Source organism: Dreissena polymorpha, chromosome 4 (assembly GCF_020536995.1).
Source record: "Dreissena polymorpha isolate Duluth1 chromosome 4, UMN_Dpol_1.0, whole genome shotgun sequence".
NCBI lineage: Eukaryota > Metazoa > Mollusca > Bivalvia > Myida > Dreissenidae > Dreissena > Dreissena polymorpha.
This window is the reverse complement of record NC_068358.1, coordinates 70317655-70330028: the sequence shown is the minus strand read 5'-3', so window position 1 is coordinate 70330028 and position 12374 is coordinate 70317655. Positions and strand designations below refer to the sequence as shown.

The window sequence follows — 12374 nt, the reverse complement described above, 5'->3', positions numbered from 1 at the left end:
ACACTGCGGCATTTTGTTTTCGTTTGAATAAAATAATATTTTAACGTTTATAACGACTTTCAGTTATCTAAAAGCTGATGAACGTCGTGTAGAACTATACATACTTCACATTAGCACCCAAGGATTGTAACGTCTTTATATAATAATGGTCGGATTTTCCAAGAGACGATCTCCATTGCAATCAAAGAGTGCTGCAGGTCGACTTTTTTGCAATGTCCTAAATCATGCTTACGCTCTGGCATTCTGCATGATATTGGTAAGACAGCGTATCGTTTTTGTATTGTAAATCAGATTTTTGACTTTTTCACGCAGAATTAAATAGGCATTTACATCTAACGAATTGCTTTCCGTTTGAATAAAGCGAGGTTAAACTGCATGAATTACCATTATTCTGAGCTTACCGTTTCATCAATTCGTGCCAAGTGCCTTCATTTTAAATTTCTAGGTGGGCCTATTTGTTAGTTGATACTATGTCGATGCTTAGTAATAATGCATATTACATGAGTGCATTTGCTGCACCACTCGTGAAAATATCATTACCTATGATCACTCGGTAATAAAAATCGATATTCCACCAAATCCAGCATATATCTCGTATGTCTTCTCTGAAATAATAATACCATAAACATGTACTCCAATGAAAACGGTTCTCACTATGATTCCAGTGCAAAATAATCGAATAGTGTAACCACCAAGTGTATAATATAAACGGATTTATTTCAATTACATATGCAATACGCACGCGCGATACTACAGTGCTATATTCGTAGTTTAACCACGTATCACCTAAGAACGTCAATGGGAGAGCGAATGTACCTATCCGATTATATGCTGTAATCCTCAATAATTACTGTTGAACCAAGAAAACCACATTTATAGAAAACACATGTTTTTGTTTTAAAGACATTATAGTCAAAAAATTGTAAGGAAATAATATTTTTAATGAAGAGTTTATAAAGTAGACGTACAAATAATATGATAACGTAGAAAATTTATTAAGAAAAAAATTTGGCAAAAATAAATACAATATTTGTTTTTATATTTATACCGAAGTTTTAATTATTGGGGCATGTATAATTTGGAACTATATTTTTTTCAAATAATCAACACGCGATTTAACTGAACTTCTTTAAGTCTTAAGTATCTCCCTAAATTTTATTAGACTTTCACTCTATTACTCTATGCTTATATTAGTAAATAGCATTAATTGATCACAATGGTCTTAACAATTTAAAGGATAACTTATACGGTAATCAATATATTTAAGGTTGCAATTTTTAAATACGCATTGTCGCTTTACCAGCTGACGTAATGATTTATGGATTAATTTTCTGTACACTCAGGCGTAAAAAGTACGATTCATAATAATCCATTACACGTGAACAAATAACACATTTTTAATATATAGAATACTATTTTATATAGCAGACTACACAGGCAACATTGTTAAATAAAGATAGGCGGTTTCCGAAAACAAACTCACCATATCAGTGCAATAAAGTTAGCCTGTTCCAAAGCATATTATAATTTCTTGCACAAAACCGACTTTGCGAATGCAAATATCCTTTAAAACTACCAAAATACATTTAAATGACCTTTATTTTATGTTTAAATACAACAAACAATTACGACAAAATACGGTTAAATTCGCATTTGCAAATCATTAGCTGGGCAATTGATTGGATAAAGAATACGCAATGCAATCTTCCTTATTTATAAACTAACTTTCACATTTACCTTTTTCATTTCTTCCATCTGTTTTAATGATCGCCGTATTTTGCTTTAAAAAATAGCGGCTGAAAATCAATCTGATTTCATAGCATTGGTATTTGGAACAGTATTCCAATTGGAATTAGAATGGAATGCTCTATCTCTGCTTTTAAAAGGCAATATAAAACACACTTATTGTATAATCGATACTATGTCATATTATTTTCTATTCAATGATATTTCATGTGTGTCTGTCTAAAAGGCAAAATGTACGTTATGTATGGGTGTAAGAAATATTTTTGAATGTTTTACTTGTTATAGACCTATATGTGTAAGTTATTTTAAGAAGGCCACAATGTAAAAAAGTATTGATTCATCTGCATAATATGTATAATGTGTCATTGTCTTTATGTGTAAACTTCTGAAAATAAAGCTTTTATTACTAATAATCTCCGTTAATCATTTTAATATATTTTATGATATCAATAACGTTTATATTATCAAGCTGATAGATAATAAGCTGCTCATTGATAGGTATTTTAGCTGTACAAATGAATACCCATATTTATGAATAGACGTATTTAATTCTATATTTTTGTGTAAATAAGAAAATATATGGCTATGAATGTGGCCTTATACTAACCCATAATTAATTGCCTGTGTAAGCGGATGTCATGGTAGAGGTATATAATGTTTATTAATGCACACAATCGTTTGTAATTTTTAATTTCCTTTGTGTTTTCACGAAATATAAAAGTACGTAATGATGTGGTTTATGTAATATTACGGCTCACAGATGCTTTGAAACTGTACTAATTCATGGACTATCCAACAATATGTCAAGTAATTAAATAGATATCATGTGTTTGTAATATTTCATTTAATTACGCGATGTTGGTATTTAGAAACTCAACATATGAACTTTGAGTTTATTTTAGTATGTGTGTTTTTTAACATAAGTGTAATTCATATCGTATCAATTATTTTTTGTTTATATAACATTTGGAACGGATGTAAAATGTCAGTTGTTGTTAACCCTTTAAGCGCTGGAACCGAATTTTGAAGGCCTTTGCAAACAGTTTGGATCCAGATGAGACGCCACAGAACGTGGCGTCTCATCAGGATCCAAACTGTCAGCTATTCTGATAGTATTCTTTGAAAAAAAATGAAGAAATGGCTAATTTTAGAAATTCAGCAGACGACATTTTAGCAGATGACAAATTTCCCAGCATGCAAAGGGTTAATATGAAATACGGTTTCAGTTGCATTCACGTTTGATACAATTCAGGTATTTCTTGTCGTGAACACATGTTAATAGGCATGCGTCCATTTGCCGTAGCTAATTTGTAATTGGTCGGTTATATTTACTTCTTTTTAATGGAAATACTACCATTCTAAACAGTTTAGTATGTATATCGTTCTTAAGATGAGGACTCCAATTATGTGTCACATTAAATAGTTTATTTTACACATTGCACAAACTGCTTTAGTTTTTGTATCATCAAAGTGTTTAATTTTTATATAAATCATGCTATTATCAGTGTTGCAAGAATCAAAACGTGACACAAAGCAATGACAATGTTTTTGATCGATCATCCCGTAGGGCTGAACTACCATTAACCCAATTGGTTATCGGCTGCCTCATTTTAGATGTAATACAAATCGTGTGTTCCGCTCTTTGTGTTGTGTAAAATTTAGTTTTATGATTGAAACCCTTGGCATTTATGGGATAACGCCCTTGGGGGAAATATTGGCAGTTTCGATTAACATTTGTTGTCGTTTGTTATTTTACTGTGATAGAAAACACTGGGGGCTGACGAGGTATAAGCGTAGTCCGTTTCGCTACGAAGTCGGGTATATGTTTTACTACGAAAACATTGTGTACATACACTACTTAATCAGGCGAGTTTCATATTTTCTGGTGTTTATGGATTAGAGAACGGAACATCCAGTAATGGTAGGTACTTATTTTCAATAAAAAACTAATAACAAATGTGCGTAGTTTCAGCCTGTACATTTATTTTGAGGTAAAATCGAAATATTTTGATTTGAAGCAATGCATAAGGTGGTTATTATGTTAAAAAAGCCAATTACGGTAACTTAAATCGAATTAAACTACATGTTACTTTGATTCATTGTACATTACACATTTTAAAGTACAAAAACGGTTACGAACATGTATTTTAATTATTCAAATGCTTTGTTTCGAAGGAAATTACAAGTCGCTTTATGTATGGGTTTCGCACAGAGTATGTATTGGTTGTGCTACGAAGTACAAATATAATGTATAGGTTACTCAACGAAGTCTCTGTATCCTTTTCAGGACATATCACATGCAGTTTGCAGTTACTGCAGACTACCATTTCCCAATGCAATAGATGCTGTGCTTAATTGTGCGCATGAGCATCCAAACGAAAAGGTTCCCTTTATGTGGGAGATGCCTTGTGACACTGCACCAGGTGTACAATACAGAAATCGAACGTTTAATATTATGGGTGGCGACATTAAAAGTATTCTGAAAATATTACATTCAGTCCGGTTTCTGGCAAATTGATAATTCCGACAAAATCTACAGTGACAGAAAGTCCTGTGCGAAAGATATCACGAATTAACACGCCCATTGTCAGATATTTCCCGAGCCAGTGGTACCTTCGGACAATGTAGACACAACCGGGATGGAACCGTCAGAGCGCCGGTTTAATTATGTACCGAATCTATACCGGGACTCTGTCGGCATTCACCAGGCTCCCCGTAGCTCTGCCGGGGTCTGTTTGGGCCCCGGTGGAGCTATGGTGCCGTACCGGTGCAGTCCCGGTTGTTCACAGTGCCACGCCGGTCGGTGTCGGTCCTTCCCGGTGACTCGCGGTTCATCTCGGAGGTATTAAACATTTTAATATTTTACCGGTGGAGCCCCGGTTGTCCCCGGTCGTCTACGGTTCATCCCGGTGGAGCACCGGTTCATCCCGGTATGGCCCCGGTTCATCCCGGTAGATGCCTGATCACGCACCGGGGCTCCGCCGGCATCATAGTGAGACCGGACCTTAACCACATTGTAACACGAGGTAAATTTACCGGCCGTCATGTACACAGTAAACAATAACCTGTGACAGAAACCCACTGTCAAGCCTTAACAACAATACAATACAATAGGAAATTGCGGATTTGTGCCAGTGGGTACCTACTTTCCACACCTTACGGCTGTTACAGGTGTTGATTTTACAGGTAAAATCATGTATACGAACATGAAATTCATCTAAAAATTAGTTGGCGATAACCGATTTTCAAGAAAATCGCTTTGACAGATAAAATGTAAAAATCCGTATGAGATAAAGAAGGATCGAAGTTGGGACATGGGATTTACTTTGACATAAGCAGAGTTTCGAGATAACATAACGAGCATCGAATGTTATTTGATAAAGAATACCGTATGCTAAAAACCTATCGTCGGTCTCTGTCCAAAAGAACGTATAAGGGATTGTCACAAGGTGAAGATGCGTAATTTTTATTGAGACCGACGACAATAGGTTCTCGACTCTCAACTGTCGTCTTATATATGGATTTTCGATTTTGATCGTTTCCTTTGGCCTAGTCGTGAATTTAATTATATCATAATAATGTGCATTACCATGTCGACTGTGCGCTTCGGATCATGTTGTGTCGTTGTTACTATCTCTTCCTCAAAGGAAACATCCAGCCACTCCATGACTCTGTATTTAAAAAAACATGTTCTTTATTTCGCCTTTGAGAGATAACCAATACGTCCTCTGTGAGAAACGCATACACGCTAAAGCGTTGTCGTAGCGAGGCATATACGTATGCTGTCAGAGACACGATCATACATAATAATACTATTTAGCCTTTATTTCTGACAACTGGGTCACCTTATACATTTTTGAACACACCAGTGGCTTAACGATACATACATCAATATGGAAATTGTAAAATTGTGTCAATTAAATATAGTTGTAAACCTTAATTGCATTTTTGTAAAATAAAACTTGACTTCGGTTTGATAAATCAGCGGTAAATTTAATGTTTAACGCATAAACCAGACACATGTTGAATCATAATTTGATGTAACAGACCTATGAAATGTCGTTGTGCTTAAATTCAGAGTTTTGTTATTACAAAAGCATAATCTTACCTGTTTTAAACACAAATTTCCACTAATCCGTTCTTCGATGTCATGTGTATGTACACAATGTTTTCGTAGAAAAACATATACCCGACTTCGTAGCGAAACGGACTACGCTTATACCTCGTCAGCCCCCAGTGGAAAAGAGAGAAATAATAGTGACTGTCATAATTGTACACACAGAATAGAATAGTAATTTGCTTTCGGCTCGACAAACATCGGTTGTATTTATCTTTCTTGGTTATCATCTTCTTTAATTTTGACTTTATCATATTAGCCTTGTTCTGAGAAAACTGAGCATAATGCATGTGCGTAAAGATCCGTCCCAGATTAGCCTGTGCAATCCGCACAGGCTAATCAGGGACGACACTTTCCGCTTTTATGACATTTTTCGTTAAAATGAAGTCTCATCTAAGCAAAAATCCAATATTGGCAGAGAGTGTCGTGTATTGTAGTGTCATATGCATTGCTTAGAAAAGAAAACTTCATAACTTGAATTTGTGTCTGACCACAGTTTTGTTTATACCGGAAGATTACTTTAAACAAGTTACTTCAATAGTATTTCCATAAAGATGTGAAATAAATCAATTCAGCAGATAGTGGTGTTTAGAGACTTTCACATTGTAACATTTTATGCAAGTGTACAATTGATCTTGTTTGTCAAAACTGCTAGCATATCTACCAAGCAATTATTCTGTTAAAAAAACAAATTAATACTCATAACCGGATATAAACTTTATTTAAAACAGCTGCAGTATTTACGCATGAACACCATCTGCTAGGGCGTTTTGTGTAAGTATGTCATTTTGGAGCAATTTTATTAGGTTTAATTGTACATACTATTTCTCGGTCTTTCGATTAAACTATTTTATGTATCAATCAGTAATGCATAAATAAATATTGCTGAATTTTTGTCTATAAAGACAATCAACTAAATAACATTTCGTTGTTCACACGATGTTGTCGTGCCGATTACGATTAACGTGGCGTTGTGGATATCGGAGGTCACGAGTTCTATACCCACTGTGGAGGAGTCCCCTAGATCTCCCCAATAGACGCCGAGTGCTGGTTTTTCCAAGGAAACGGACTCGAGAGTGTTTCAAGTAAGTAGAAAGTACTTTAAATGAAATCGACCTAAAGTAATTATATTTAAACTAATATAATATCTGGTATTAATTCGTTTTGTTAAGTCACATAAAATCAATGCCGTTCCTTGCGTTATCAAAATTCTCCTAAAGCAGCGGTTATAGTATAATCTGCGTGTGTTGCGCCTTTCAGCGAACGTTTAGACATTGACAAACGTATAGTACGTTTGCATGATGCCTTGCTTGATCCCACGACCTTCATATCGCAACGCGAACACCATATCAACTTCGAAACGAGCACCGCATACACATAATTATGCCATCTTATTACACAATAACATAAGTGAATCCGTGTTGGGATTAAATATCCTACATACACAAAACAATTCTCTTGATTTTTGTATTATTTATGCTAATTTGCTTTCAATAAACCATGTTAACCACAAACTACCACATTTCGAAATATTGGTGATTATTGAAGTATGGTTGAATTAAAACATTAAACACATTCAACAATGGATGTATTCTTTGAAGTCCTCTTATTGAATCAATAAAACCTCGCATGTGGATGTATGCTTCTTTATTGCGAAAAAACGAATGTTAAATGTAAACGGCAGCAAATTATGAAAAAAAAACTTAAATTAATCGCAGGACACAATGTATGTATTCCCGTTAGTATTTTTTTAAATAACCTGTATTTTTTCTTGAAGTAAACCTTGTTTTCATGGTTAACACACGCCGGGTATGCGGATACTTTGATACCAGATGGCACTTCGATACCAGATCACAACAAAAGCCACGCGCGAGAGGTGAGTTCTTCAAGTTTTTTGCATTTATATTCCGTTCCTTTGGTTTTAAGACACGTAACATTGTTTGGTCGATTAATGGTATAGTACTTCGTATTGGGGAACAAGAAATTCGTGGAAAAAAGTGGATTATAATTTAAAAAGAAATCCATCGATAATCATCATGAATTAATGATCAGCACGTATTTCAACAAAATAAAAATATTTGGAAATAAATAAAGAACGTGCCAACTAATCGAAATAAAAGATCAATATGTCCATTAATGTACAACATGTTAAATTTTAGTTAACTAACGTATTTAAGGAAATTCAAATGTTTTAAGAGTCGGATGCCAAATTTTCATGGACACTTCGTTTACCGATCATCTCAAAGACAATGGCACTTCAATTCCAGATTAGTCGACACTTTTTACCAGATATTACACACTCTATTTAGTGAATCAGAAATGCAAAATTCGTTGTAGAATACTGTTATAGTAAGCAGGCAACACATAAAAAAGTATATACTGACGTAAATTAAAAACGAATTACCGAAACATGTTCTTATCCCTTTGGAATATGATAATGATTTTGTATAAATGTGAAAGACACGTGAAATTATTTCGATATGTCTGATGAGTATAGTCTGTATGAGTCACCCAACAGCTGGATTCGCATAGTACACGAGCTTAAACTTTTTTAAATTACATATCGAAGATGTTAATTTAAAATGATTTAACCTCGTGTACTATGTAATTTTAAATTACATTTTTTATAGCGAAACGGCTGATCTAAAGCATGAACATTTATGTCCTAATGAAGGTACTAGGTCACATAACCCCAAACCGGAACTCCTGTTTACAGGGTTACATGCAGTCAATTTGATATATAGCACACATTGTTCAGTGAATGCTGCCCATGATTTGTAAAATAGAATGCAAATGGTACGTTTTGGTATTAATTTGAAGGTATATTTGTAAGCAATAAGAAAAAGAGCCATTTTTGTGCTCTTCTTTTTCTGTTGATGGTTCCCGGCTTTGAAAGTAGTTCATACTATTTGAGTAAAAATGGTCGCCTCCACATGTGTCAAAACTGGTGTGCCTATTCTAAGGTAAATATTTTGAGTCACAACACATAGAATTTGATGGCATGCATTTTTTTCAAAGGATTATGCATTTATCTTTTCAATGATGTATGATGACATAGTGTTTAAACGCTTGGTCATGGTAAAAATTGATATCGAACATCAACTATTTTATATGTAATATAGAAGAAAATTAATTGCGCATGCGTAACCTACTAAGGCTATTTAATTATATACTAGATAGCGTGTCATGAAAACATCACTCTGCTAAAACTGCACTTTAGAGCTAAATTTCAGCAGCGATGCAGGTCCTAAATTCTATTGGCTCTATGCCAGTAAATAAAAAAAGCAATGATGGTACAGGTGGTCGATTTAATCACACGATAGTGGTGTCAAAGTTGGCATACCCGTCGTTGTTATTATTATTAACACAACACATTCTGTATACGAACTTGAATAAACGTGTCATTATTATATATTTCAGGATGAGCGAATCGGAGTTAATGAATGCCGCCGACGGCTTGTTGTAAGACATAAGTTTAGAAGAGGAGTTGTCCACTAGCGAGCGGTTCTCGTGTGGAATTTGTGAGGCCAGTTATGCTAGGAAAGCCAACTTTAAGCGCCATTTAAAGACACAAGAGGATGGATGCATAAAGTGCTTAGTGTGCTTAGTGTGCACTCAGTTCTTTAAGAACGAGGAAGATAAAAAAAACACATCGAGGTGAAACATAGCCCTATCATGTGCGAAAGCTGTGGAAAGATTTTTACATGATGCGATTCTAACGAGCACCAATGACAAAGGATTTTATGAAGAACAAATGTGTATTTGCCGCTTTAAGACTCCTTGCTCCCCTTATCTAGAGTCCTGCTATAAGTTCAATTGAACACAGTCGTGTTGATCTATATGATCCGTTGTATTTTCAATTCTCTTATTCTCAATTTACCACTTAAAAACAAGTTGATTATTAGGCAATTATTTTCGGTCGTCAATTGAAATACATTACTTTAAAATAAGCATTATAATATTATTTAAAATTTGCACTTATAATATTAATTATATGAATTAATAGCTATACGATTTTTGAAAACGAGCATATGGTTATATTTTACATGTGTATGTAATTACGCGCTTGACAATGCAAATTTATTCGTACTTCAAAATGTTTGCTTAGAATAGCCATAACATACATAAATGCATTTCAGGTAGAAGATAAAACTCGGTTGTTAGAGTGCCCGATTTGTTGAAAGTATCTGTTAACCGAAGTGCCCTATATCGGGAATCAAAGTGTCTGCAACTTCATGCATACCACCTATTAAAACATGCTCTATCTTCGTTTATATTTCATTGAATACTATCAAAATTTCAGTATTTGAAGCACAGTGATTACTCTACATGCTGGAATATCAAACAATTTATTGCAATATTTCTAAGTAGTTTTATTTTGTTGAAATGTTTACTGTTCATCCAGTTTATCCTGTTTTTCGACCGACGTTTCTATTTTTTGGGGAAAAATATACCATTCTTCCGTGATTGTTTTCTTTCCAATATAAAAGGATACACCATATATTAACTCGACCATTCGCCTTGTATAAAACACTAATATTTATGATATAACTTAAAAAAAAACTGATGAACTTACCTCTCGCACGTGACTTTTGTTGTGATCTGGTATCGAAGTGCCATCTGGTATCAAAGTATCCGCATACCCAGCGTGTTAACAAATACTTTTATACTTTCTAAGATAAATAAAAAATACAGTTTTATTTTATAGACGAATCTTGTGCTATAATTACATGGGAACCAATTATCGTGGCTGTACAATTTATCATGAACATACTGGCTCGTATGTTGTTGTTTTCCCAAAATACACTATCAATATATATATATATATATATATATATGTATGTTACGAACACTTACTTCAGATTAAATGTTATATTATACATTTTGCAGAAATGTTGCTTGCATGGATAATTGGCTGCACCTTTTTTCATTAAGTACCAGTGGGTTTAATTGTGATTCGTAAACCATCAGTTTATGTTTACTCTGTTGACAATAGAAATACTTCAACAGCTTAGTCATTAACAGTAGTAATTCTTGTGACACCAACAATATTCCGTGAAAAAATGATGATAATAAGATTTATTAATTGTTACTATATTTTGTTTAAATCCTCTAACCACGGCGAAACCATTCGAAATTTTATACCATGTTCAAGTCAAGGGGTACAAAAAATGTCAAACAGATTTTTGTTTTAAGACAGCTACATCGAAGGAAAGCACACACATTGGAAATGTCACAAACAATGCTTGGTTACAAAAACAGGCACCTGCACAAGTTAGTTTACACAAAGTTTACTCATTTCATAAGGAATATTTTAGACAATACAATGTTAGAGATGCAAGCATTAGCATAACCTAGATTTTGAAAAATGTTTTCGAAAACTGTTGCTTATACATATCAATAGTGAAACTATGTGCATTTTTAATTAAACTAGTTTGTGTATAACTATAACAATCGTAAACTGGGGTCATTTTGTGTTTTTTCCATGGGCGTTGATAAAACAACGACTTACCTCCTGATCCCGTCAGTTTTAGGCTGAAACATAAGAGAACATCCCCTACCCCCCCCCCCCCGGTAAGATGATATGTTCAGAAAGACAGCACATTTCCTTGATAATGCTATACGTTATTTGTTCAGCACTCCACATCTGAGAGGTTTTGACCTTTCTACCACTTAATGTTTCGTTTAACATGTGTTGACATTGTGTGAAAGCCGCGTTTAGCACCACCACAGTCAGTATAAGGTCGGAATTTAAGAAACATTAGATTCCACCAATAAGTTAAATTGGTATTATTGATGTGGTCCACACACCATATCCGGAATATCCTTTCAAAGTGTGCGCAGTCAGGCAACACAAACGTGTTGCACATATAAAGATGATCATTAATATAGAGATTTTCATGGTATGTTGAGTATGTTGAACGTTCTGGGAACACTTCGGTATACAATATGGTGGGGCGAACAGTTGATAATAGTAAACATGTATAAGGTAAATTGTTGCAGTGAGAATCATGTCATACAAGGCAAAATATTTAGCCACATTAAGGTAATTTGCTTTACAACCCACCGGTTTTATTAAGATCACAATTTATTAAGATTAAAATTAATTACTGAATTCTATGGTCATATTTCGCCTCATGTTTACATATCCCAACCGCCCTTTAATGATATTCTACACATTTTTTTTAATTTTGTTTTAAATTTATAATCATTATATTCCTTTAAATAATCAATCCGTTTACTTTGGTTTGATGTACTCTTTCTGTTTGACATTAATTCATGCTGCAAATAAAACCCTTCCATGGCTACTTAAACCCAATATGTCGAGTAACATTTACCTTGTAAAACGTGAATGAGTTCAGTTTTGAAGCACATACTTACCTAAGGGTGATATGCTATTAACGGTAGGCACCATAGTCCTTGTAATTATTACAGCTTAATCCCAAGATTATATTAAGTGACCTCTGTTTATGCTTCAGACAGAGACAGCTCAACGATCCATATACCCTAT

General features: G+C 34.2%; 1 long non-coding RNA gene across 1 annotated transcript; it reads right to left on the bottom strand.

Moving 5' to 3' along the window:
• Positions 1-4215: 4215 nt before the first annotated feature.
• Positions 4216-5995, bottom strand: LOC127880141 (uncharacterized). The gene is made up of 3 exons (XR_008049434.1): positions 5855-5995; positions 5336-5417; positions 4216-4750 (listed from the first exon to the last, which is right to left on the bottom strand). It is a non-coding gene; the product is annotated as an uncharacterized LOC127880141 (long non-coding RNA).
• Between the last annotated feature and the right edge of the window lie 6379 nt (positions 5996-12374).